Source organism: Piliocolobus tephrosceles, chromosome 16 (assembly GCF_002776525.5).
Source record: "Piliocolobus tephrosceles isolate RC106 chromosome 16, ASM277652v3, whole genome shotgun sequence".
NCBI classification, from domain to species: Eukaryota; Metazoa; Chordata; class Mammalia; order Primates; family Cercopithecidae; genus Piliocolobus; species Piliocolobus tephrosceles.
In genome coordinates this window covers 42,401,652-42,427,331 of record NC_045449.1, presented here as the reverse complement: position 1 = coordinate 42,427,331, position 25,680 = coordinate 42,401,652, and the positions used below count along the sequence as shown (strand labels likewise).

The following is a 25,680-nucleotide window of genomic DNA, read 5'->3' as shown; positions in this document are numbered from 1 at the left end:
TAGAGTTAATGTTAAACCTTCACTTTTTTCTTTCCTTTTTTAATTCTGGTGATTTTTTTTTTTTCCCCCCTGCCTTCCTCTTCAAAGTTCTAGGGAAAAGACTCATCATTCTGAGTTAGAAAGAATGGGTCTAAGACAATGGGTTTGAATGCAAGGCTTTGTATAGAGAGAAGATTTACTAGATGTCTCTAGCTTCCAGATAAGCTTGTATTGTTTAGCTTCAAGTCTCTTCTTACAGTATAGCGAAGATACTTTTTCTTCCTAGGATATTAAGAGCCCTGAGGCTTGTATCTTTGTGGTTGAAGGAGATTTTCTGACACAGGATGAGTGAAACTGAAGCCCACTCCTTCTGGAACTGACAGTGGGCTTAGGGGACTTTAAAAACAAATAGAAGAGAGACAAAGAGCTTATTTAAGATTCTGGAAAAAAAAAAAAACGCCTTTAAATTTGCCCAGCACAAATCTCGGGCATGGACACACACTGGATTTCCTGGTATTCTTATTGTCCCTGTGGTGTGGATAGAGTTCAGACATTTCCATAACCCTTGACGAAGATCCCGAGGTCAACTGAGTTGGAAGCCAGTGCATCTGCTCTGGGACAGCAGGCAAAGGAGGAAGTGACCTCAAAGCAGAAGCCGGAAATGTTCTGTCCAACCAGGGAGTCAGGCAGAAGATTCAATTGAGTCTCTGGGAATTTGTAGCACCAGGGAAAGACAAGGAGATCTGAAGTCAGCCAGGAGGTCTTTAGACCTGACCAAGTCAAGAAGCCAAATCAAGGTTTGGTTATGGCTGCAAAATTCCCCAAGTGGGTAGACAAAGAACATTTCTCTAGAGTTCAGAAAGGGCTCTGATTCTTCCTCTGGGTCTTGGTATTGCCTGACTCATGCTCCTTCTCCCCCAGTTCATTAGACAGTCATCATAGGAGCCAGGGGAGAATCCCAAAGGCTTGGAAACCTGTGAGATCAGATATCTAATGGCCCTGTAATGAAACAACCACTTTGTAATGCTCGCCTTGAGTATAATTAAATAAAATTCACAGACGGTACAACCTATTAAAAAACAACAACAAAACCAAACCCCAACCCTGATAATTCACTAAACTTCAGCCTAGCTCTGCTAGACATGTAAAATGTCTCAAGCCTGGGAAAAATGCACATTTCTAAGATCTTGAAAGTTTGAACTATAAACATCACGTAACAGCTTTGCATCAGAGATAAGCCAGGACTGATTTTCCTTATCACAGGCAAAAACTTCAGAGTTCTATAAAAACCCACACCAAGTTTTATCCAATCAGGACTGCTGACTGTCATCAAACAATTTAAACCATAAATCCAGCCTTCTCTCTTTATTCTATGAGACAGTCATTGGGGAAGCTGCATTCTCTTGCATGTGTTTCATTATCCCAAATAAATATCCACTTAGCACTCAATTTTTGTTTTACATTAAGCTTTTTATCTAATTGTTTTACAAAAAAGTTTTTACAGTATTTACACATCACTTTAAAATTGTAATGTAGTGCTTTAACTATAATATAAATAAAAATACAAGAAATTTATAATAATATATATTTCTACATGAAAATGCTTGAGTATGGTACACTAGAACAGAGATTGGAAAACTAGGACCTGCTAGCCAACTATGGCCCACTGCCTGATTTCTATACTGCCCAAGAGCTAAAAATGAATTTATATTTTTAAATGATTGAAAAAAATGAGTTGGAAAAAATATTTTGACATGTTAAAATTATATTACATTCAAATTTCAGTGTCCATAATGTTTTATTGCCAAATAGCCACACATATTTATTTACATATTCTCTAGAGTTGCTTTCTCACTACAATGGCAGAGTGGAATAGTTATGACAGAGACCATTTGGCCCACAAAGCCTAAAATGTTTCCTCCATGGCTCTTTACTAAAAAAAATTTGCTGAGTGCTAATTTACATACATAATTTCAAAAAGAAAACCAATCAATATAATCAATAGAGTGCTTTAACTATAATACAAGGGGGAATACAAGGAACATAATGTAAAACAAAATATTATATATTTCAATATGTAAATACTCAGGCATGGTGCACTAGAAGAGAAAATGAAGAAGTTGGATGCTTGATTGACACAGACACAAATAACAACTTTGTATTCTATTAGAGATTCCAGAATCCACAAGTGGCATTGCTCTCAATGGTACGTGATTTTCCAAAATAGTGAACTCTTGGCAAAGATGAGAACACAATTAAGTACCACCTTCTCTTGATTTACATCTTTGCATTGCTAAAGAACCAGGTGTAATAAAACTTTGTAAGACATGCTTTGTGTGCATATGCAAAATGGAGTTTCACTGGAGGGTCAAATAAATAAAACAGTTTTTCCATTCACTTGAATGTCTGTTGGGACATGGGATAATTTATCATTGTTTCTATCTATCTAATATGTTGCAGAGCATAGCATCTCTGTCCCCTTTTAGTTGGTGCTAATTGCCACTCTTTCATTATAACAATCTCAAGTGCCCTCACCTATTTCCAAAATATTCCCTCAGAAACAGTGACATCCCTATTGACAGTCACTGATGTAAAAGTGCTATTTATAGTACTTCCATGGGCTAAAAGATAAAATGAAACACGTTGAACGCTAATCAGAGGATAGCGCTTTGTCTAAGTAGACAAAAGATACATCTTTCCCCATATATCCGCATTGCAGTGTCTTACCGAATACATTTGCCACCGCATTGTATGTTCAAATATTTTTTCTACTCTTTCCTGCCATTTGACCATATCATTAAGAAACTTTCATTTCTACAAGAGATAAAGCAGTAAGGAAAAAAAGAGAAAGCATAGATGTGTGTTGTCAAGATGGCAAAAAAGGGAAAGCTAACTCTAATAAAACCTGAGTAAGATGACTAGGTTCTCAGATATTTAGATGCATTCCTAGTCCCTCTTTTTATCTCTCTTACACGTGCACATCTTCTACACTCCCCTATAAGAACAACCTATCAGTCAAACTGAAATATCAATTTAAGAAACATCTGTCTAGAAGGAAGACGAAAGAAGCCCCTGTGTAAGTAAGAGTATTGGAACTGACAAGATTATCACCCAAAGCTTCTGTTCCATCCAGAAAGTTGCAAAACACTTTGTTCTTTCTTCATCTCCAGTCATTGCTTCTTCAGCTAACCCATCCATTCAGAGGTAGAACTATGTAAGATTTTAGCAAGTAATAAGACAATCAGACCATCTGAATAACACCTATTGTAATAGTAGAACTGCAGAGCTCCTGTTAGCTGTCTTTGATGTGCCTCGTGAAGAACCAAATTCACCCTCCAAAAATCAGTCAGCCAGAAGAGCCCATTTGATGTCTGTCAATTACAAAATATAATGGCTGCAGACTAGAGTTGAAGAAAATAAAGGTGTTTTATGTAATGTTTTCAAATGCCCTTGGATGCTCAGTCTAGCCTCATACTGTTTGGCAATTTAGAAAGACAGGATGGCACATTTAAAAAGGTACCTCATTTAAAGTTCTGCCACAGTACTACAAGGAGTTTATTATAGATGGAGCTCCTAGAGAAACACAGGATTCCTATTTTAACGCCTCCCACCAGATCCTTGGTAGTCATCTTGTTGTTGTTTACATGTGATTTGAAGTGAGTGAAGAGCTGATTGAGAATTCCTCAGAGCAAACAGGTGAAAGAGAGCCGCCTGAGCTTTTACAGCATTCTCTGCTCCTCTTTGCCTAGGTATGGATCAGAATTTTTAATGTGCAGCCAGCCCCTGGGAAAAATCCAGGTGTCTAATTAAAAAAATTGTGTTGAAAATAAAAATTGTCATCACTGCCAGAGGAAAGATATACATAGCAAGGAAAAATCTATTTCAATTTTATTCTCGGTTTATTTTTCACTGTGGCAGTTTGAGAACTGATGAGTTTCAAAAGGAAACTCTGAATCCCAGGATTTTGAGAGACAACATTCATTGCTCCAATGGCTTCTTATACAAATGAGCAGAATTATCTTACATAATTCTACTTCAGAATGAATGGGATAGCTGAAGAAGCCATCCTTGGGGACGAAGAAATAGCAAAGTGTTTTGCAAGTTTCTGGATGGAACAGAGGCTTCTGGTGATCCCTTCTTGCACAGAGAAGGGATCTCACTTATAAGAGGCTGGGATCTCAAAACAGAGGTCAGCACATTTTTTCTATAAAGGGCAACATAATACATATTTTATGCTTTGAAGCCAATACTATTTCTGTGCCAACTACTCAATTTGCTACTGTAGCACAAAAGCAGCCGTATACAATATGCAGGGGTGTAGCTGTGTGCCAGTACAATTTTATTTACAAAAACAGAGAGCTGGATTTGATCTGTAAGCCATAGTTTGCTCAGTCCTGTCTTTGATCTAAAAGATTTTTGTTATCCAGTTCTCTCTTACTTAAATGTTTAGAAGTGAGCTACTTTACAAAAAAGTCAGAATGTTGAAATATACAAGTTTCTAAGTACATGTACCTGGTATCTAATCAATATGTACTGTAGAAGCTATGTGTCATACTAAATCTTTTCCAGATCTGAAACTGGTCACCAGCATCTACACAAAATTGAGTATTTCCCTCTCTCCACCTGATTTCCATTGGGCTAAACCACCAAAGTTGGTGGAGCCTCATATAAACAAGACCCACAACCCATGTTGGTTTTTTTTTTTTTTTTTTTTTTTTAAGACAGAGTCTTGCTGTGTCGCCCAGGCTGGAGTACAGTGGTGCAATCTCGGCTCACTGCAAGCTCTGCCTCCTGGTTCACGCCATTCTCCTGCTTCAGCCTCCCAAGTAGCTGGGACCACAGATGCTCGCCACCACGCCCAGCTAATTTTTTGTATTTTTAGTAGAGACGGAGTTTCACCGTGTTAGCCAGGATAGTCTCGATCTCCTGACCTCATGATCCTCCTACCTCGGCTTCCCAAAGTGCTGGGATTACAGGCATGAGCCACCATGCCCGACCCCATGTTGGGTTTTTGGAACCAGTCAATAAAGACCTGAACAATATCTTAATCCCCTTTTATTCTTCCCACAAGTCCATAAACTCTCTCAAGCAAGTAAGGGCCTGCCAACCTACTGAAAAAATTATGTTCCTATTCCCACTGACCACAAATACAGGCATCACACCAACAAGTCTTTGGATCCAGACTAAAACTTCCCAAAGATGACGCAATCTGGACTGTAAGTAAATCCCTATCATTAACAGAGCTTACTGCTCCAAGTCAACTAATTTAACTAACTTAGGTTCAGAGAAAACATAACTGCGAAATACCTCCATTTAGAAATTACAGTGGTCTCTTGACCTGGTGGGGAACGAGACTTAAAAGTAACATCTGAGACAGTGCAGTTGAGGTGGGGAAGGAAATGGTGCAACAGGGAACACAGGAGCCCTCACAAAGGGATCCAGTCAGGGAAGGGACATTGCTTAATAAAACTCCACCATCAGTCAAAACATACCAAACCATAAGCACACACATTGCAAAAAATGAGCTTCCAAGCTATACCTGTGCCAAGTGGTCTACAACTAGCAAAGATGGAGCCAGATATAGAGGAGAGGCAGTTAGAGTACATAGGCTGCTGTGGTTACCTCATTTGAATGTAATTGTAGAAGCCCTGAACAGTTGTTTCCCTCAGAAACTGCATTTCTCCACTGGAGAAGGTAATTCAAGGAGGAAGGTACCAAGTCTATTGACCAGGAAACACCACAAGTTGGAAGGTAAAAAAGTACTTCTAACATTGGATGCATATCCATGACATCACTGTCTTTCCCTGAATGGCCAACTCTGTGTTCTAAGTGGGAAGCCGGAGCATTGAGAAGTGCGTGGATCATCAGAAGAACCAAAAATGACAGCCCCATTGAGCTGCATGGCACTCACTGGACTAATGGGGATAATGCCCTTCCTCAACTGCTTGACTTTTACAACACCCTGAAGGTATTTTTCTTCTGTGCACTCTCTGTATTATGTGTGGTCCTACATTCTAACATTTAGATAGTGCCCCACACTATCGGTTTCCATATCATTCTTTTCTACCTAACCGTAACCTTCCTGAGGTCAGAGAATATATTTTATTTTAAAATTCCATTATTTGGCCAGGTGCGGTGGCTCACGCCTGTAATCCCAGCACTTTGGGAAGCTGAGGCAGGCAGATCACGAGGTCAGGGGATCGAGACCATCCTGACTAACACGGTGAAACCCCATCTCTATTAAAGATATAAACAATTAGCCGGGCGTGGTGGCGGGCACCTGTAGTTCCAGCTACACGGAAGGCTGAGGCAGGAGAATGGCGTGAACGCGGGAGGCGGGGCTTGCAGTGAGCTGAGATTATGCCACTGCACTCCAGCCTGGGCGACAGAGCAAGACTCCATCTCAAAAACAAAAATAAAAACAAAAATTAGCAGGGTGTGGTAGTCCATGCCTGTAATCCCAGTTACGTGGGAGGCTGAGTCAGGAGAATTGCTTCAACCCGGGAGACAGAGGTTGCAGTGAGCCGAGTTCGCACCACTGCACTCCAGCTTGGGTGACAGAGCGAGACTCTGTCTCAAAAAAAAAAAAAAAAAAAATCCATTATTTATGCAAAAGCTTAGTATATAATAAGTGCCAGAAAAATATTGGGTGAATGCCTGATAAATGTGGTAGTGAAGTTGTATATTATATCAATCTGCAGTCCAGCTCACACAATCCTTGGGAGGTTTTAGTCTATATTCAAAGACTTGTGGGTGTGACGCCTGTATTTGTGGTCAGTGGGAATGTGGACAAAAGTGGTTTCAAGTTGGTTGACAGGCCTACACGTGCTTGACAGATGGAAGAGCACCAGGAGCTGACACCCTGCCTAGGGAAATCAAAGCTTCTTAGCAAACCCACTTTTATTTAGCACAATGTGTTTCATTTAAAAGCAAAGGGGAAAATGTGTCATACCTGGAACTATTTACATCTCTGTCATTCTTTGCTTTTCCTGAATTCTCGAGACAGGATGAAACTCATTTCTATCTCTCCACCCTATGTGACACCCCCACTTATCATAAAAACTTTAGGACACTCAGATCATCAAGAATTGAACTGGCTAATGGGTGACAAAGTGACTATTTCCAAGCAGAGAAGATGGGTATGACCTAGAATCACCTTACAGGTTGGACCAGACCTAAGCAAGCTGACAAAATTACACTTGTGTTGGGAGATAAGAAAAAAATATTGATGGTGGGTAGCCTGTATTACTTTCACCTAAAAAGCTTAGCATGATACTACTGTTAAGAAATTCAAGGCTTGGTGCGGTGGCTCACACCTCTAATCTCAGCACTTTGGGAGGTCAAGGCGGGCGGATCATGAGGTCAGGAGATTGAGACCATCCTCGCTAACACGGTGAAACGCCGTCTCTACTAAAAATACAAGAACATTAGCCAGATGTGGTGGCGGGCGCCTGTAGTCCCAGCTACTCGGGAGGCTGAGGCAGGAGAATGGCTTGAACCTGGGAGGAAAAGCTTGCAGTGAGCCGAGATCACACCACTGCACTCCAGCCTGGGCAACAGAGTGAGACTCCATTCCCCCACCCCACCCCCGCCAAAAAAAAAAAAAGAGAGCGAGAGAAGCTCAAAGGTAACTACAGTTTAAAATCAACAAGAGGAAAGTCCCTATTATGGCTAATTCTCAGCCTAGTATTCTAGAATTTCTGCAATATGGGTTTACCACACATTTAATATCATTTCTCATAATATTTACAAGAGTCATTCTTCCTGCTGTCCCCAAGTATACCATGTTTATTACTCTCTTCACACCTTCACTCTGCACTTTTTCCCCCTGAAATTCCCTCTTTGTCTACTTTTTCTTGACCTGGTCTTACTTAATTCTCAAAGCCTCTCCAATTCCCACTCCTTTCAAGAAAGGTGTATTGATCATTCCAACTCTACTGTAATCCCTCACTTCCCTGAATTTCAGGACTTTGGTGTCTATCCCTCATTTATCATTCTTATTAATTCAAGAAACATTTAGTGAGTACCTATGATTGTCAGTAAGTGTTCTAAGCATTGAAGGTACAAAGTTCGTGTTTTCCATGAAGTTATTAGGTGGGTGCAAAAGTAATTGTGGTTTTTGCTGTTAAGTAATGGCAAAACCACAATTACTTTTGCATAAATCTAATACATTCTCCGGGAGGGAGACAGAGAAAATAACTGAATTCAAATATATAAGAAAAATTGGAGAAAAGTACTCTGTAATATAGAGGGTGAGGTTGTAAAGTGACTGGAAGAACATATTAGATTGTGTGACAGTGATGGTCACTGAAATTATGACACATAATCAGAGATTTAAATAATGAAAACAATCTGGCTTCATGAAAATCAACAGTGGTAGTATTTCAGGTGGATTCAGAGACTGAAAGTTGGCAGAAATAAGTTTGGCTTCTTTAAGAAAACTAAAAGTGGCCAATAGGTGTGACAATAGTAGACACGGGAGAGAGAGAGGCTAAAAATGACAACGGACAATGTAGATAGCAGCCCAGGAGAAAGATGGTGGTGGCTTCAACTAGGGCAGTGCTGGTGAAAATAGAACGTCGTAAGATTTAGGTGAAGCATGGATAGGACTTGGTAATGAACTGGATGAGGGAAGTTGAAGACCACACACCAAGGAAAACTCCCTTTTTTAGTCTGAGTGACTTGATGTTGACAGTTACTGAGATGACCAGGGAGACTAAGGGAGGAGTAGTTTGGGAGCATAAAGTAAAGAGTTCTGTTAGAGATAGCTAGTAAGCATTTATGGGGAGACAGATGTCACATAGGCCATTGGATATAAAATGAGTTCTGAGAAGAAGTCAAGATGAGATGTATGTTTACAGCTTTTCAACATATACATAATATTTAAATCCATGCGTCTAAGAGAGGTCACCAAGACTGTGAGAACTGTGAAGAAAGGAACAAGAAGGGACACTGAATAGACTCCAGGATATTCAATATTTTAAGGTTGAATAGAGGATAAAAGTGCAAAATGATATGAAGAGGAAGAGGCCACTAAAGAAGAAGAGAAAATAGCCCAGTGCCATTTCTGTCTCTTCCACTCTATCTTTTTGTCTTTCTCTCTCCTCTTTCTCTCTCTCTCTCTCTATATATACACTCTTTATTTTATAGAAATTTATATCTATAGAACAATTACAAAGATAATACAGAGTTCTCATTGTATACTTCATACCCAGGCTCCCTGACTGTTAACATTCTATGCTGAATATGGTATGTTTGTCACAATTAGTGAACTAATACTGATACATTATTATTAACTAAAGTCCACACTTTATTCAGATTTCTTACATTTTTCACCTGATGTCCTTTTTCTGCCCTAGGACTTCGTGCAGTATCCCATGTTACATTTACTTGCCATGTCTCTTTAGTCTCCTCATGGCTGCAACACTTTCTTTGTATATTTTTAATGTATATTTTGCTATTACTCCTCTCTCCCTGACTAAATTAAAACTGCCTCATGGGTAAAAATGTTGTGCTTTGTCTTCCATAATGCAACACATATCATAGGGGTATGCTGGCACACTGTTTAACAAATACTTGCTTAATAAATCTAGGAAAGGGAGAATGACCTGTGAACCTCCATTTATAAATGTTATTGACAAGTTTTACAGAAATATTCACTCTGATGACTACCCTCTATTATTTCCTTGGAATAAGTTTAATGATAAAAGGTCCTTAGAATTCAAAGAAGAGTATAACTCAAACAATAATAGTGGAACACAAAAGAAAACAGACAAAAAGATTACCTCTAATCCCTGTAATTTTAAGAGGATAGCTATCTTTTTTTTGCTTCTTTCAGCAAACATTACATCTTGTTTTTTCATTCTTATTTTTAATGTGCAGATAATAGTTCTTTTAGTAGATATGCCATAATTTACCAATTATTCCTTCCCTATTGGTTATCTACTTGTTTGAATACTGCACTTAACCTTTTCAGGTACAAAGCTTCCCTTGCTCATCCTCTTTTAGACCTTTCTTTAGCACAGTGAGCCAAAATCACAGTCAAGGGACAGAAGTATATATGTCAAGTTACTTTGTAAAAAATGTTATAACAATCTGCATTGCCACAAAAGTATAAACTATTATTTCTGAAAGGAAAATTCTGGGGGTACTTTCAGGACAAATACATAATAAAATAACATTAACCATTTAAATATAATTTCGACTTCTGACAAACAGGCAACTTAAGAAGCATCACTACCCTATCTAATGGATGAATCTGTTCTGTCATGAGCTCATGAGATGGACATTTCGTAGAAATCTATTCCGTTATTTTACTATTATTTATCTGTTTGGAATCAGATACAGATTTATTCTCTGTAAATATTGTAGCTCCTTTTGGTAGTAGAGTATATTTATGTTTTTAAACAGGTGGATGAAACTTCAGATCAAAAGAGTTCAAGTCCATGCCCAGGTTAGTGCAGCCTCCCATAAATCACAGCCATAAGGAAAACGTGTATGTGCTGTATTCAGAATGCTAGGAGCATACTGATGTAATAAATCTGTTTTTAAACTACAATTGGAAAGAAACTATTGGTAATTCCTAAAATCAATGGGTTAGTCAATTGTCGGATTAATCTCATGTCACATAAAACTTTCTATCACAGCTAAAATCTCTGAATGAGACTAAAATCTTCTTGTATCTCTCTTAAGCTTGAATTCAGCAAGGCTAAATGCAATGAAAAGAAAGGAATCAAGCAGAATCGTTGTTTTGGGAGGCAATGTGAAATGATGGAAAATACATGGCACCCTGTGGTTAAGTCACAAATTTACTACTAATTGTGTCACTTTCTGCAAATTATTTCTCTTTTTAAAAAATATTTGTATAAATTTAAAAAGTACAAATACAGTTTTTTTTTTTAATACAGATATATTGCTTAGTGGTGAAGTCCAGGCTTTTAGTGTAACCCTCACCATAATGGGTACACTGTACTCCTTAAGGAATTTCCTATCCTTCATCCCCCTCACTCTCTCACCCTTCTAAGTCTCCAAGGTCCATTATTCCACTATCTCCATGTGTACACATATTATAGCTTATAGCTCTCACTTATAAGTATATGTGATATTTGACTTTCTGTTTCGGATTTATTTCACTTAAGCTAATGGTTTTCAGTTCCATCCATGTTGCCACAAAAGACGTGATTTCATTCTTTTTTGTGGCTGAATAGTATTCCATGGTATGGATATACCCCATTTTCTTTATCCACTTACCCATTGATAGAGACTTAGGTTGATTCCATATCTTTGCTATTGTGAACAGCACTGCCATAAACATATGAATGCAGTTATCTTTTTGATGTAATGATTTCTTTTTTAGAGTAGATACCCAATGCTGTGATTGCTAGATTGAATGGTAGTCTATTTTTAGTTACCAAGAAAACTCCTCTAAAGTATGAGCCAACTTGTGGAAGAAAAAAGATAGCCCTGCCTGACTGAAAAAAGACTTCAGGAGCCTCTGAGGACATTCATGCAATTTGTGAGTCAAAGTACAGTCACCGAAGAAACTTGGGAAACAGAACATGGGTGCTGACGAGTTGATGGGTGCAGCACACCAACATGGCACAGATATACATATGTAACAAACCTGCATGTTATGCACATGTACCCTAGAACTTAAAGTATAATAATAAAAAAAAAAAGACTTGCAGCAGGAAAACAACTGATTCAGGGAACTCATGCAGGAAACATTGGTCTTTGCTGGGACAAAGCCCAGAGACAGCCCAATGCCCAGTAGAAAAGTAGGTGAAATGACCTAGTAAGTCAATTTGCCATGGTGGGACATAAAGCCACATGCAAACCATAGAAAAAGGCAAGGGCAGATTTTTTTATATATCTCATAACTCAACATATTTTTGTCCTTCATTTCGATTCTGATCCACACAGCATTTGCTGAGCATGCACTATACGACAGGTGCTGTCACATACTTATAAGTGGTAGAGCCAGTGAATTATGACCATATCTGGGCTTTCCACACAAGCCAAACTAGAGTTTCATTATATAAATAACCAAGACCAAAGTAAAATTTGGAACTTGAATTGTCTGGAGAGTTGTATCTGAGGATATTTGAGGACCATCCCTATCTCAGCTACTCCTTCAATGTGAATGATTCTCAAATTTATATTCCCCACCTGGATTTTTTATTCCACTTCCATGCAAGCTTTTCAGCAGCCTACTAATTAGAATATTGCTATTTTCCAGGACCTCATGATCACAACTGTCTTCTGTACCTGTGGCAAAGATAGTGCTACTAAATCCCCCAACATTTATTTCTCCTTCTTCCTTAACAAGGAAAACTCTGGTTTGGAAAGCCGAAGCTTTCTTGTGTGGAAAGCCCAGATAAGGTCATAATTCACTGGCTCTACCACTTATAAGTATGTGACAGCACCTGTCATATAGTGCATGCTCAGCAAATGCTGTGCGGATCAAAATCGGAATAGAGGACAAAAATACATAGAGCTATGATATATATATATATCTGCCCTGGCCTTTTTCTGTGGTTTGCATGTGGCTTTATGTCCCACCGTGGCAAATTGACTTAATAGGTCATTTTGCCTACTTTCTTACTGGGCATTGGCTTTCCCTGGGCTTTGTCCCAGCAAAGACCACATGTTTCCTGCATGATGTCTGGTAAGACATCACAGAATAAAGACTATGTAGCCCTATCTCCTTTGTAGCTAGATGTGGACATGTGACTAAGTTCTGGTCAATGAGATGTTAGGAAATGTATAAGAGTTCCAGAAAGGGCTAAAAGAAAATGCTATGCCTCTCCTCACCTCTTTCAGCAAGCTGGGATGTGGACATGATAGCTAGACTTCAAATAGCCATCATGAACCATCATGCAAATGCCTTATTTTCAACATCAAGTTAGAAAGAGCTGGGATCCCTGCGTGATCTACATTTATAAGATGTAAATAAATCTCCATCTTATTTAGACTTATCCATCACTCATAGCTGAAACTAATCCTAGCTGATACACACTTGCCTTCAATACCCATAGAGTGAAAACATTGACTCTACTTCTGCTATAACTCTAATCCATTCTTTCCTTCACATTTCTACCACCTAGACACAGATCCTAGACAAAGGCCCTCAGTAATTAATTAAATGGTCAATTATAGTGGCCTAATAACTGGACTCCTGTGTCCATCCATACTCCCCGTTGTGGTCTTCACACCTCCTGCATGATTACGTTTCCTGTTTACAGCAACACCGTGTCCATGTCATCTTTCACTTTTGAGGGGCAGTGAAAGACATGCACAGAGTCTTCCTATGAAGCTCATTTACCAACTATTTACAAAGCTGTGTCCAAACTCATTGATCATCTTTCAAGGCTCTCCACAAAGCCCTTCAATGAATCCCTATTGGTTACACAATAATGTGCAAGTGTTCCAATGAAACTTTCAACAAACTGTATGGTGTGGTTAACTTACCTGGTTTCCAAAACTCATCCTATCTCCTTTGGGCATCTTTTCTCTGTGCTTTCTTGGCATTTATTATATACATTTATTTATCTATCACATATATATTTTTCTTAAATCACCTCTTCATGAGATTGTCCTCCTATCAGAATAGGTGCCCTGTAAATGTATTTGGGCTGAAGTAAATTTAGACATTTGTTTCTCACTGACTGACCCTACATCCTAGTCAGACTGAACTATCTGCTCTTGGTGATGTTGCCATGTGCTCACACTATTTACTTTTACTGGAGTATCATATTCTTTACTGTATATCCAAAGCAAACCAACATTTCAAGTGTCTGCTCAAATACTACCTTCTAGAAACCTTCCATGGCTTCTCCAGATAAAAGAAAGCTTTGTTATCTCTGAAGTTTCTTACCATATTGTATACAATTCTTTTCATTTCAGTCCAATTCGATATGATTCAATTCAATCAAATCCAGAAAATATTAGTATTTAGAACATACTCATTATGTTTGAATACTCATTCTAGGTCTTTATTTTGGAGTGGTTTACAGTGCAATGAGAAATAAAGGAATGTCTTTAATATATTCTAGGTTAAAGTGTATGCAATATACAAATGAAGACAATGATAGTGTTGACAATGCTAGTTTACCTGAAATAATGGGTAAACTCTAGAATTTCAATGACGTAGTACAAGTTTATTTCTCATACATATAAATTTCCAGACTGGTTTTCCTGATTTGCGTAGAGCTCTCCAAGTCAGGACCCAGGTTTCTTCTATCCTGTGGCTCTGCTATCTGCAATACCAGACTTCAAAGGCCACTATGCTGTGTAGGTCAAGCCAGAATGGAAAAAAGTAGGGAGGATTTCTCAAAAGTTGTTTTCCTGGCTTAAACCTAGAAATAATATTCACTACTTATGCCCACATTTCATTGACTAGAACTTAGCCTCTTCAATACAACTAAATGTAAAAGGAGGCTAGGGAAATGTAGTATAGCTGTGGACTACACAGTGGTGTTGGATTGAATAGAACTGAGGGAAGTCTTGTAGAATCCCTCACACACCACAATGATACTGAAGAGAATTTGAAAGTTTTCCACCCTCTTAAGACGGACCAAGAAGAGGAGTAAATATGTTTTGGAGAACATGCAGCCAGAGTGGTTATAACTTCTAATTTGCCTAGAATATTCTATTTGCATTTGTTGTCCCAATATTATTATAAAACGGAGTCTCAAAGATGTCCCAGTTTAGATGATAAATTATGTAACATCTCTACACTTAGCAGTCTTTGCCACATGCAGCTTTAGCCATTTTGAAGACTCTGCCTATAGGGAACTTAGGTTTCTATCAGATCATCCACATATTGACACATATTTTGTCTTGTATGTTTGTTGTCGAAATGAAATCAAGAATGTGTACCTTCTCTCAATCTTCCTACAACCTATTTCCTTCACCTGCTCTCTTACTCACCATTTGCCAGGCAATAAGTCAATACAAACAACTCAACTGGCTACAGAAGACACAATTACTAGAAACCTGATGACCCAGATAGCTTTCCTTGTATTTAATTAATTAATTATTTATTTTTGAGACAAAGTCTTGCTTTGCTGCCCAGGCTTGAGGGCAGTGGCGTGATCTCATCTCACTTCAACCTCTGCCTCCTGGATTCAAGTGATTCTCATGCCTCAGACTCCTGAGTAGCTGGGATTACAGGCATATGCCACCACACTCAGCTAATTTTTCATATTTTTAGTAGAGACAGAGTTTTGCCATGTTGGCCAGACTGGTCTCAAACTCCTCACCTCAGGTGATCCTCCCGCCTTGGCCTCCCAAAGTGCTGGGATAACAGATGTGAGCCACCGCACCTGGCCCCTTTCCTTGTATTTAAATGCCAAAAACAGGCAAATGTCAAGAAAATAAGCTTATTAGAGGAATTAAAGGCTGAGTGGTAGAAGGTATGGAGAACGGTTCCCTGAGTAACTTTTCTTCAACAGCAAATATTCAACATGACTCCCTATGCTGTCTTCAATTCTGTTCTATACAGTGAGAATAGCTGCCGGAATGAGTTGTATTACAAAATATTGAATATAATAAGTTATAATTATCTTATACAGAAATTATTTTCTCCTAAATATGAGCCAGTATGAGTAGAAAAATGAAAATACAACATAGAATTATACATGTGAAAGGGAGATTTAAGACAGTGTTTTATGTCCCCCTTATTTATCAGATGGGGAAACAGAGTCCTAGAGGAATTAAAAACTCAGAAGAGTTAATGGTAGGAGCCAACACTATGAGGGCTTCTGGTGACCAAATTGCTGCTCTATCAACTACATACAAAAGGATTTTAAAAGGAGCTGAAGGCCATTATCCTTAGTAAACTAACACAGGACCAGAACACCAAATACCATGTTTTCACAAGTGGGAGCTAAATGATGAGAGCACATGAACACAGAGGGGAACAACACACACTGGGGCCTATTGGAGGATGGAGGGTGGGGGAAAGGGAAAGGATCAGGAAAAACAACAAACAGGCTCTAGGCTTAACACCTGAGTGATGAAATAATCTGTACTACAAGCCCCCATGACACAAGTTTACCTATGTAACAAACCTGCACATGTACCCTTGAATTAAAAAAAGTTGTAAAAGGAAGAATTAGTTGTCAGCTAAACAGAACATCTGAATTCAGTTATTTAGGATAATTAGTTAAGTAGTCAGCAAACTCCAAAGTTTTTTAATATCACATGCAGTCATTCTACCAAAGAAACGTGTAACAATGAGATTCTGTCTTGTTGGCATATAGAAAAATGACCCTAGAGGAGGATGGGCACCCTGTCTAGGAAAATTGAGTGGAAGAACAGTTTGGCATGTTCCTGGGTCACAAGTTACAGTAAGCACCTTTTGTTCTTCCATTATCCACCTCCAGCACTCTACTACGTACCCTCAAGGTCTACTCACTTCATACATCAAAGAGATTATTACCAATGAAAAGAGAGAACCAATAGGAACCTGCTTTCCCTGAAATCACACTCTAAAAGTTAATCTTTCAAGGAACAAAGGCAAATGTACTTCAAAATAGACATTTTTTCCTCTCAAACAATAGGTTTTCTCAAATTTCTGGGAATGCCAAGAACACCGTATTTTTGTTATAAATGTTGCATGCCAGCATATGATTACAAAAGCAAGAAATGAAAAGAAGAAAACCCTTACACTTTTTAAAATCATGGGTGAGGCAGATGCCAAGAGCCACAGCATCCTTAACTTTCAGAAAAGAAAAAATCATCAAGCACAAAAGTGAAAAATACACTATAAATGATACATAAATCTGTCAATAAAATACTTTTATCATGGTAGCCAGGTTTCTCAGATTATGTTTTGTTTAGAAAGTAAGCAATTCCGTCATTAGGCTAATGCTCTACAGTGCTACAATTCCACTTCCTTTGGAATAGGCAGGATCATGTAATCATGAATTTCAAAAGGTAGGCAAAACCAGACACAGAAAAGGTTCCTCATGCTGCCGATGCCAATGTTGTGCTCCGATTTTCAAGGTCAAAAAGATAGGATAGGAAGATTACAGAACTGTGCAAGAAATACATCAGTATTGACCTTAACTGAGTTTTTGTGTCACTATGTGTACACGTACTATGGTGTTCAGTGAAAAGATGCCGGTCTTGGTGAGTGTACAATGTGTGAAACTGTCACCACAGAGACCAAGGGTGGGCTGGCATTAGGTCTTGGACTTGAGTTGGATTCCAAAGTGTTCTTAGCAGCCAAAAGTTAGCCAAGAGAAGAAAGAATAATAGCTAACATTTAAATAGCTTTTATGGGAAGGCACTGTTCTAAACATTTTATATATGTATTGACTCATTAAATTCACAACAACTCTCTTTAGTGTTACCATATTCTTGCCTTCTCTGCAGGGGATTGTGTTCCAAGAACCTCAGTGGATGCCTGAAGTCTCAGATAGTTTGTGACTATTTACACTGGTTTTTCCCCCCTATACATACATACTTATGATAAAGTTTGATTTACAAATTAGGCACTGTAAGAGATTAACAGCAGTAGATAGTAAGCAATAAAACAATTAAATAAGATTTACTTGAACATTGATAATATGAAATGGATATATATTTTATATGACATTTATAATATGCATATTTTAAAACTCTCAAAATAAAACTATAAATTTTATGTATGTATGCATATGTGGTAAAGTTCTAAAACCATGGATACATATTAACTTTGAGAAATTGGTTCTCTATCTTGAGAGGAAGGGAGAGAATGGGGAATAGAATTGGGAAAGGTTACACAGATTACAAATTTTATTTATTTTAAAATATCAGAAGCAAATATGGCAAAACGTTAATATTTATTTTAGAATGATGGGTTATTAGTATTTCACATATTCTCAGTAGTTTCTCCAATATGCTTAAAAGAAGCCATGATTTTAAAATAGGCAAGGAAAAACAGGTATAGTTGTAAATAAACAAGTTATTAGATAACCTTAAACATGTGTTTTTAAAAATTAGCTAGAAAAAAACAACTTCAGAAGGGAAGAGTAAGATAGATAAATCAGTAAGATAGAGATCAGTGAGAATCTTTATAGTTCAAAAGTGATAGGCCAAATAGGCATCAATTCTTAGATAGATGTAGTTTTAATGAAACCCTAATTCAGTAACATTAAGGGATTCTTCAGTAACTTAAACTGTTTCCAAAATTACATGGAAGAACAAACAAGATTTTTAAAAAAGAAAATTCTAGGGACTTACTTGTGGAGATTTCAAAACTTTATAAAGTTGTAATAACTAATATGATGAGGTATTGATAAGTAATTGATAGGTCAAAGAAATATCATTGATGATGCTGAAATATTCCCTAGCATATTTTTATATAAGATATAACAGTGTAAATATCAAAATATATGGCAAAGAAGTGGGCTGTTTAACAATTACTAAGAAAACTGGCTAACTGTAACAAAAATTGTTATATTTGTCACAATATACATCCTGGACAGATTTAAAAGTTAAATGTAAAATGAACATTTTAAAATAGGTGAATAGAATATAACTATTTTTTTCTGTAAATAAAGCATCTTTAAGTTAATGCAGGTTCCTCTTTGTCCTAAACCTAAGGGTTTTTTATGCATTCTAGGTAGACCAGCAGCCTAACTCTCACAGAACATTCAGAGAAATTAAAATAAATTCTGCCCACACCCCTGTGTGAGATGAACTGGAACATGGTGTAAAACTGGGTTACAGATCTATGTAGATTATCTGACGATCTGGGCTTCTTTAAAGGAAAGATAAGTGGATCTCCCAGGGGAGTTGCCATGAGCCAAGGAAGATAAAGATTTATGTAAATAGCTGTTGACTACATACTCTTATTAATAAACTTAACAAATAACAGGATTTTGAACAATACAGCATTAGCTAAATATATTATGGAACACTCACACTAAGAAATATTAAATAATGCTTTTTGAAAATTATGTAAAGACAGAAAAATCCTCACCAAAAAATACTATCTGAAAAAAAATCAGGATATAAAAAAGTATATAAAATATGATCCTAATTTTGAGAAGGAAAAAGAAATCTGGAAGAAAATACAACCAAATGTTAAGTGAGGTTATTTTCAAGTCTTATGATGATGAAGTGAAGTGAATTTTCTAACCAATATTTTCCAACTTCTTGTTGTAATGTGTATTTTTTAAGATTAGGATAAAAATGGTATAAAAATTTATAAAAAGGCAAAACCTCCCAGTGTGTGCCAAGCTTCCCAGAACCAGTGACCCCGATTTCACTGAGGACCCTAACAAAATCTTCTCAGCGGTAACAATAATTAGTTTTCCCAACATTAATATTTCATTTTCAGTGCTATAGATGGGAGCAAGAAAACCCAAAGGACATTGACCGTTTCTGAGCATAATTTCTCACTCCCGCACACTGGCTACTGTGCTGCTGGCTAAATAACGTCCCCCCATTCTCAGTTACTCATTTTGCTCATGCATAAAAGACACATGTTAAATCAGAGAAACCACCCTAAGGGTGATTAATGATGAGGACAGCCTGGAGTGTTACTTCAAGCTCTAAGCTCAGGGAACTTGGTGACACTTTGGACTCAACTTTGATTTGCAGTTGTACGAGACAATGAACACTGCCGTGGGCGGAACCTCGCTGTATACGCCAGAATTCAATTTAGCAAGAAATTGCAAACACTTTAGGGAACCAGCTCCATGATGTAGGTTTTCTTAAGAGGACTTCTCCTTCTATCTCTGTCTTATTTCCTGTACCACATTCCTTCTTTCTTGTCCACGGAATTTTTTCTTAGGAGGGAAGGGGACTAATATAGCATTTACTTTTTCTGGCACTAGTATTTGTTACTTTATATACACTATTTAATTTGAGCCATTCAGCAATCCTAAGAGGAGGAAAAAAGTTTTTAAGATAAAACCAAAAACTTTTCTTATAAATCAGGAAACTGAGGCTCACGGAAGAATTTTGTCCAAAGGCCACCTGTTCACAGAAAATGGAAGATGGCCATTTGGTAATGAGTCCCCTTGGACCCTGGAGTAACACCCCTCTTGGTATGTGGACATGCTTGCAGAGTGTACCTTCTCTGTGATACAAGGCTATTCTTCCTAATCTATAGGCTGGGAAATCCATGGCCTAAGATGTAAACTGACCTATCCCACAGGTGTAAAGGCAGCAGAGCAACCAGCCCTCCATCCTTCCCACCTCCATTCCTTTCCTACCAGCTCTCTTTTTAACTTCCTGCAACCTGATCTTCATTCCTGAGACAAAATAAATGTATCCTTGATAGGGTTTTCTAATGTTGTAGACCCAATGTCCTTCACCCAGTCCTTACTGTACTTGCTCTCTGAGGATTGAGCACCATGGAGCTCATCTTCTTAAGCTGCTTTTTCCTTAGCTTCAGTAAGATAATATGGCCTTTGATTTCTATTTATTCTCTGTAAAAAATAAAAGGTAAAATAATTCGTCTATGTAAGTCCTCACTTAATGTTGTTAATAGGTTCTTGGAAACTGGAGCTTTAAGCAAAACAATGTAGAGTAGGCCCTTCAATAATGTCATTTCATTCAATATAATTTTTATAATGTTGATGAGGAAAAAAATGGGTTTGTTTATATGTTTTTTCACTTAAAGTCAGTTTCGAAGAATCTACCGGTAATGTTAAGTGAGGACTTACTGTTCATATATGTATATGTAGATACATACGTACACATACATGTATCAAGGAAGTAAATGAGGGGACATAGTTGAGAAAACCAAGCAACACAGAGATGGGCACATACTAGCTGCTTAATATATTAATTTGTTGACTTAATGAATTAACTAACTAATATAATTATCTCCCCATCTTCATCTAAGCAAATCTTTCGCTCCAGCCAACTAGAAAAGTGTCCCCTATAAATGCCATGCTCACATCCATAGGCCTCATCTGAGGTTGTTCCCTCTCTATACAAATGCTATTTACATCCTGACCAAAACCAAAACCATCACCAACCCATGGAAAATCTCCTGTGTTGCTGTGAATTGAAACAACTCTTCCTCTCTAAATGTTTATGACAATGTTCACCTATTTAGCAATTTATCCTTTACTTTCCTGTGGGGTTTTTAATCATTACTTAACTTTTGTGTTGTCATTTCACTCCTCTCTTGTCATTGTGTCTTCAACTAAGAGAATCTTACTTTTGTGTTTTCATTGTGCCCCTAAGAGAAGATGCTAGTACAAATACATGTTTAATTTATTAATATTTTGAGTGCAAGAGACCAGTGCTCCTAAGTATTGCTAGCTGTTATGTGGTAGAATGGAAAAGAGGGTAATAATTAAATTTTCTGAGAGTCTCTTCTGTGCTAGATGTTTTACACGTATATCTTGTTTCATTCTCACTAGAAATTTATTAGGTAGGTTTTACCTTATTTACACATGAGGACACTGAAGTTCAAAGTCACTTGATCAGCGTCATTCATCTGGTAAGTTGGAAAGTTGGGGCCTGAAAGTAAGATTCAACTCTAAAGATTATGTCCTTTAGATAAGTTCATGTCCTTTGCAGGGACATGGATGAAGCTGGAAACCATCATTCTCAGCAAACTATCACAAGATCAGAAAACCAAACACTGCATGTTTTTACTCATAAGTGGGAGGTGAACAATGACAACACATGGACACAGGGAGGGGAACATCATACACTGGAGCCTGTAGGGAGCGGGCAACTAGGGGAGGGATAACATTAGGAGAAATACCTAATGTAGGGGACGAGTTGATGGGTGCAGCAAACCACCATGGCACATGTATACTTATGTAACAAAACTGCACGTTCTGCACATGTAACCCAGAACTTAAAGTATAATTTAAAAACCTTAAATGTATGAAGCAAAAAAAAAAAGTCCTTAAAATTATCTCACAGTGAACAATAAAGTTTCTAGAAGAATACATAGGAATGTATCATCAGGAAACTGGGGTAAGCAAAGGCTTCACTAGCAGGACACTAGGGGAAATAATTAATTGGACTTCTTCAAAATTAAGAACTTCTGTTCACCTAAAGGTATCATTAAAAGAGTGAAAATGTAATTCATGAGTTGGGAGAAGATACATACGTCCAGGCAAAATTATTGAATTTAGAATATATTGTATCCAAAATATACAGTATCCAGAAATACTTCAAAAATTAATAGGGAAAAGACAAAGTCTTTTGTTCATTTATGGACAAGAGACTTGATAGACCCTTGATAAAGGAGAATATCCAAATGGCCAGTAAGCATATAAAAACTTGCTCAACATTACTCAAATTTAAACCCCAATGAAATACCACTACCACCACCAGAATGGCTAAAATTAACACGATGGATAATAGCAAGTATTGGCAGGAATGTGGTGAAACTGGCATTCTCATATACTGCTGGTAGTAATATAAATTAGCACAGCCACTTTGGAAATGTGTTTGTCCTTATCTTCTAAAGTTAATAAAAACTACAAATTTCGTCTACTCTATGACAACAATTTCACTCGTAGGTATCTATGCAAAAAAATTAGTGCACGTCTACTTAAAACACATGTACAAGAATGTTTACTTCAGCTTTATTTATCGTAGCCAAAGACTGAACAACCCACATGTCTACTGACACAAGAATGAAGAAATACATTTTTGTACATTCATACAATGGCATACATACTACACATTGAAAGAATGAACAGTTCCTACTTTGAACAACATAGGTGAGTCTCAGATTGTGGAGTGAAAGAAGCCAGACCCAAAGAGTACATTCTGCATGATGTTATTTATATGAAATTTAAAAACAGGTAAAACAAGTTCATAGTTATAAAGATCAGAATATTTTTTTCCTCTGTTGGGTGGGGGTAAAGGGTGTTGGTAATTGACTGGGAAGGGGTGGGGGTCAACCTCTGGAGTGATAAAAATGTTCCATATTTTGATTGGTGTGATAGTTATGTGGCATATACATGTGTAAAATTAATCTGTACAATTAAGATTTGTGCATTTTATATGTTAATCTCAATTTAAAAAGCAAATAATCAACCAAACAGCACCCTGTCAGTGAGAACAGCATGGAAAAAGGAAATATACTTGTAATTATACCAGTTTCCTAAATAAGAATTTATATGATCTATCCATTTTATATTCATAATCAAGGTCCAAGGAAAACATTTGTCTCTCCTGACACTCTGGCAATGTTCCCTTTATCAGATAATAAAACCATATATGCTGTCATGTCTCACCTGTGTCAGGAAGCACACACGAATTCAGTACTAAATTAATCATTTTAGCCTAGGTTTTGGTATATTTACTTTCATTCTCTCTGCTCCTCACTCCCCAAACTCCAGCCCCACTTCCATTCTCATGAAAATGTTTTATGTGTGCCATTCAGTACCTCAAAACCATGTTGGATGCAGCTAAGGATATAACATGAAGTACTAAATGAACAAGGTGCTTAGCACAGAAATCGAAAGGTGGTATAAAAGGAAAGCAATATTCAGTGTCAGAAAACTTTAGCTTGAGTCTAGATGTCCTTTTATTACCTGTGAAATCTTGGTTTCAATTTGTTGAACCTTTGCCCCCTCACCTCTAAAAACCAGGCTAGCCCTATTTACTTCCCAGGTATTGTGAATTTCTCTTGGGATAATGCATGTGGGGAAAGCACTGTGAGCTAGAAAGCATGGGTAGCAGGGTTCACCCGGCTGCCAATGTAGGGGTAAATGGGCTGACATCAAAAAAGCAGCAGACCTGAGTGTCCACTACAGCTTGAGCATCTCATTACTCTCCATCTGTCACTTTTTCTCTGACCCACATTTCCTTTCTGGAACTCAGTGGGTGTTCTCACTAATGAACACACACCGTCTACTGTCAGGAAGAAGGAATCTCAACAAGAAGCCTGTAAGAGTGTCTTAAAAAGCTTGGCTGGATAATGACCAAGGAACTTGAACCACTGGTCTACCTTCTTTTCCCCATCTTTAGAGAAAAAGTTCCTGGACACTCTGGTACATCTGATTACAGAAGAGAGAGATGAGAACTGGCTCTGAGGACAGAGTGAACAATCTTTTATCCCCCTCGCCCCCATCAACAACCATGACAATTGGTATCCCTCAGTTTTTAAGAATTACTACATATCAGATTCCAAGAAGCTCAGGCAGTAACATAATAGACACCAATGTCTCCAATATCCTTCTGGAAGAGCCATTGATATTTTACTACATGTACTAAGATTTCTTTCTTGAAAAAAAAAATACAGATAGGGTTGAAGTTCTACTCTGTATGCTTTCTCTTTCTCTCCTCTCCCTTGAGGCACCTCATTTCTGAGGTTAGTGAAAGCCATTTGCATATATGCTTGTTTTCTATCCACAATCTTCATTTTATATAGTATGGGGTATCATTAAAGTTATAGAAAATGCATCTAGCCCTGTCTATCCTTTGTAACTTGCTTTTTTCATTTATCATAATGCAGATACAATCCATTCATTTTAACTGCAATGATACAATTCATTCATTTTAACTGCAATGTATAAATGGTCATTCTCTTACAAATAAATAGCTGGATCCACCCCACTTCTGCCATTTTTAGCTATTTTAAATTATGCTGCCATGAATATCCTTGTGTAGGTCTCATTGTTTATGAACTAGGATATCCCATTTAAAAAATCTAGAATGGATGCTGAGAAGCAGAATTGCTCAATTGTAGAGTATGCCTATCTTGGAATAAATTAGATCTTTCTAAAGTGGTTATAACAATTTAAAACACCACATCTTTTGGCCATAGTTTGTATAATCACATTTTTAAATGTGTGTCAATAGATGGGTTTGTAATGGCATGCTACTGCAATTTTAATTTCCCCTGAATCCCAGTGAGGCTGAACAAATTTTTCATACATTTATGGCTGTTGGAATTTATCTATAAACAGTCTTGTTATATATTTTGTACATCAAATGGTTTATTAGACTGTTTGAATAATTCTGGTTCAATTTTACTTCTTCCAGCAAAGCTTAAGCAATTTCTCTCACACTTCTAATTTTCAGAAGTTTCTTTTTTAAAATCGAATCCAAATCTGCATTGTTGATATTTCTATCCAATACACTGGTTTGGCACTCTGGGATGACACAGAATAAGTCTGACCTTTCTTTCATATCACTGCCTTACATATCCATTTGTTCATTTGTTCATTCATTCACATACTTACTCATTTATTCATTTCAGCAAACACAAATTAAGCACTCATCAAAGTCAGGAATAAAACTGGATCAAGTCATCAAGGAGATACAGTTTAATAGAGGAGACAGACATCAGATTAACTAATGATACAACATGGTAAGCCAAGTAATAGTGGTATGCACAAGAAACAAAGGTAGGACAGAATGAGGATGAATTTAACAGATATTCACCCTCTCACCACACCATTTATTAAAATAGACATTTCTATAAAACTTGCCTGCAATAAGTATCCACTGCCATAGGCCTCACGTGTATCTTTCCCCCATCACCTGGCCACTCTTCCAGGGAAGGGCCCCCAATATTTCTATACCAACTAAGGGGGGAGGGGGGCAGGGTGTAGGAGGTACACCAGGACCTTATGCCTGTGCTGAAGCTGGCCTGTTCTGATGGGCTGCTGCCCAGAACTGCTGTTACATATTTGACTGTCGTATTTGGAAGGAGCTACTTTCACTTGGGTCCTGGTTACAGGTATTCTCACCATCTCAATCACTCTCTTTCAG

General features: G+C 37.6%; 1 protein-coding gene across 3 annotated transcripts in view; it reads right to left on the bottom strand.

Annotated features, from left to right (window-relative positions):
• The window catches only part of CA10 (carbonic anhydrase 10), a 550,279-nt gene that overhangs the window by 455,109 nt on the left and 69,490 nt on the right, over positions 1–25,680 (bottom strand). The window lies entirely within an intron of this gene.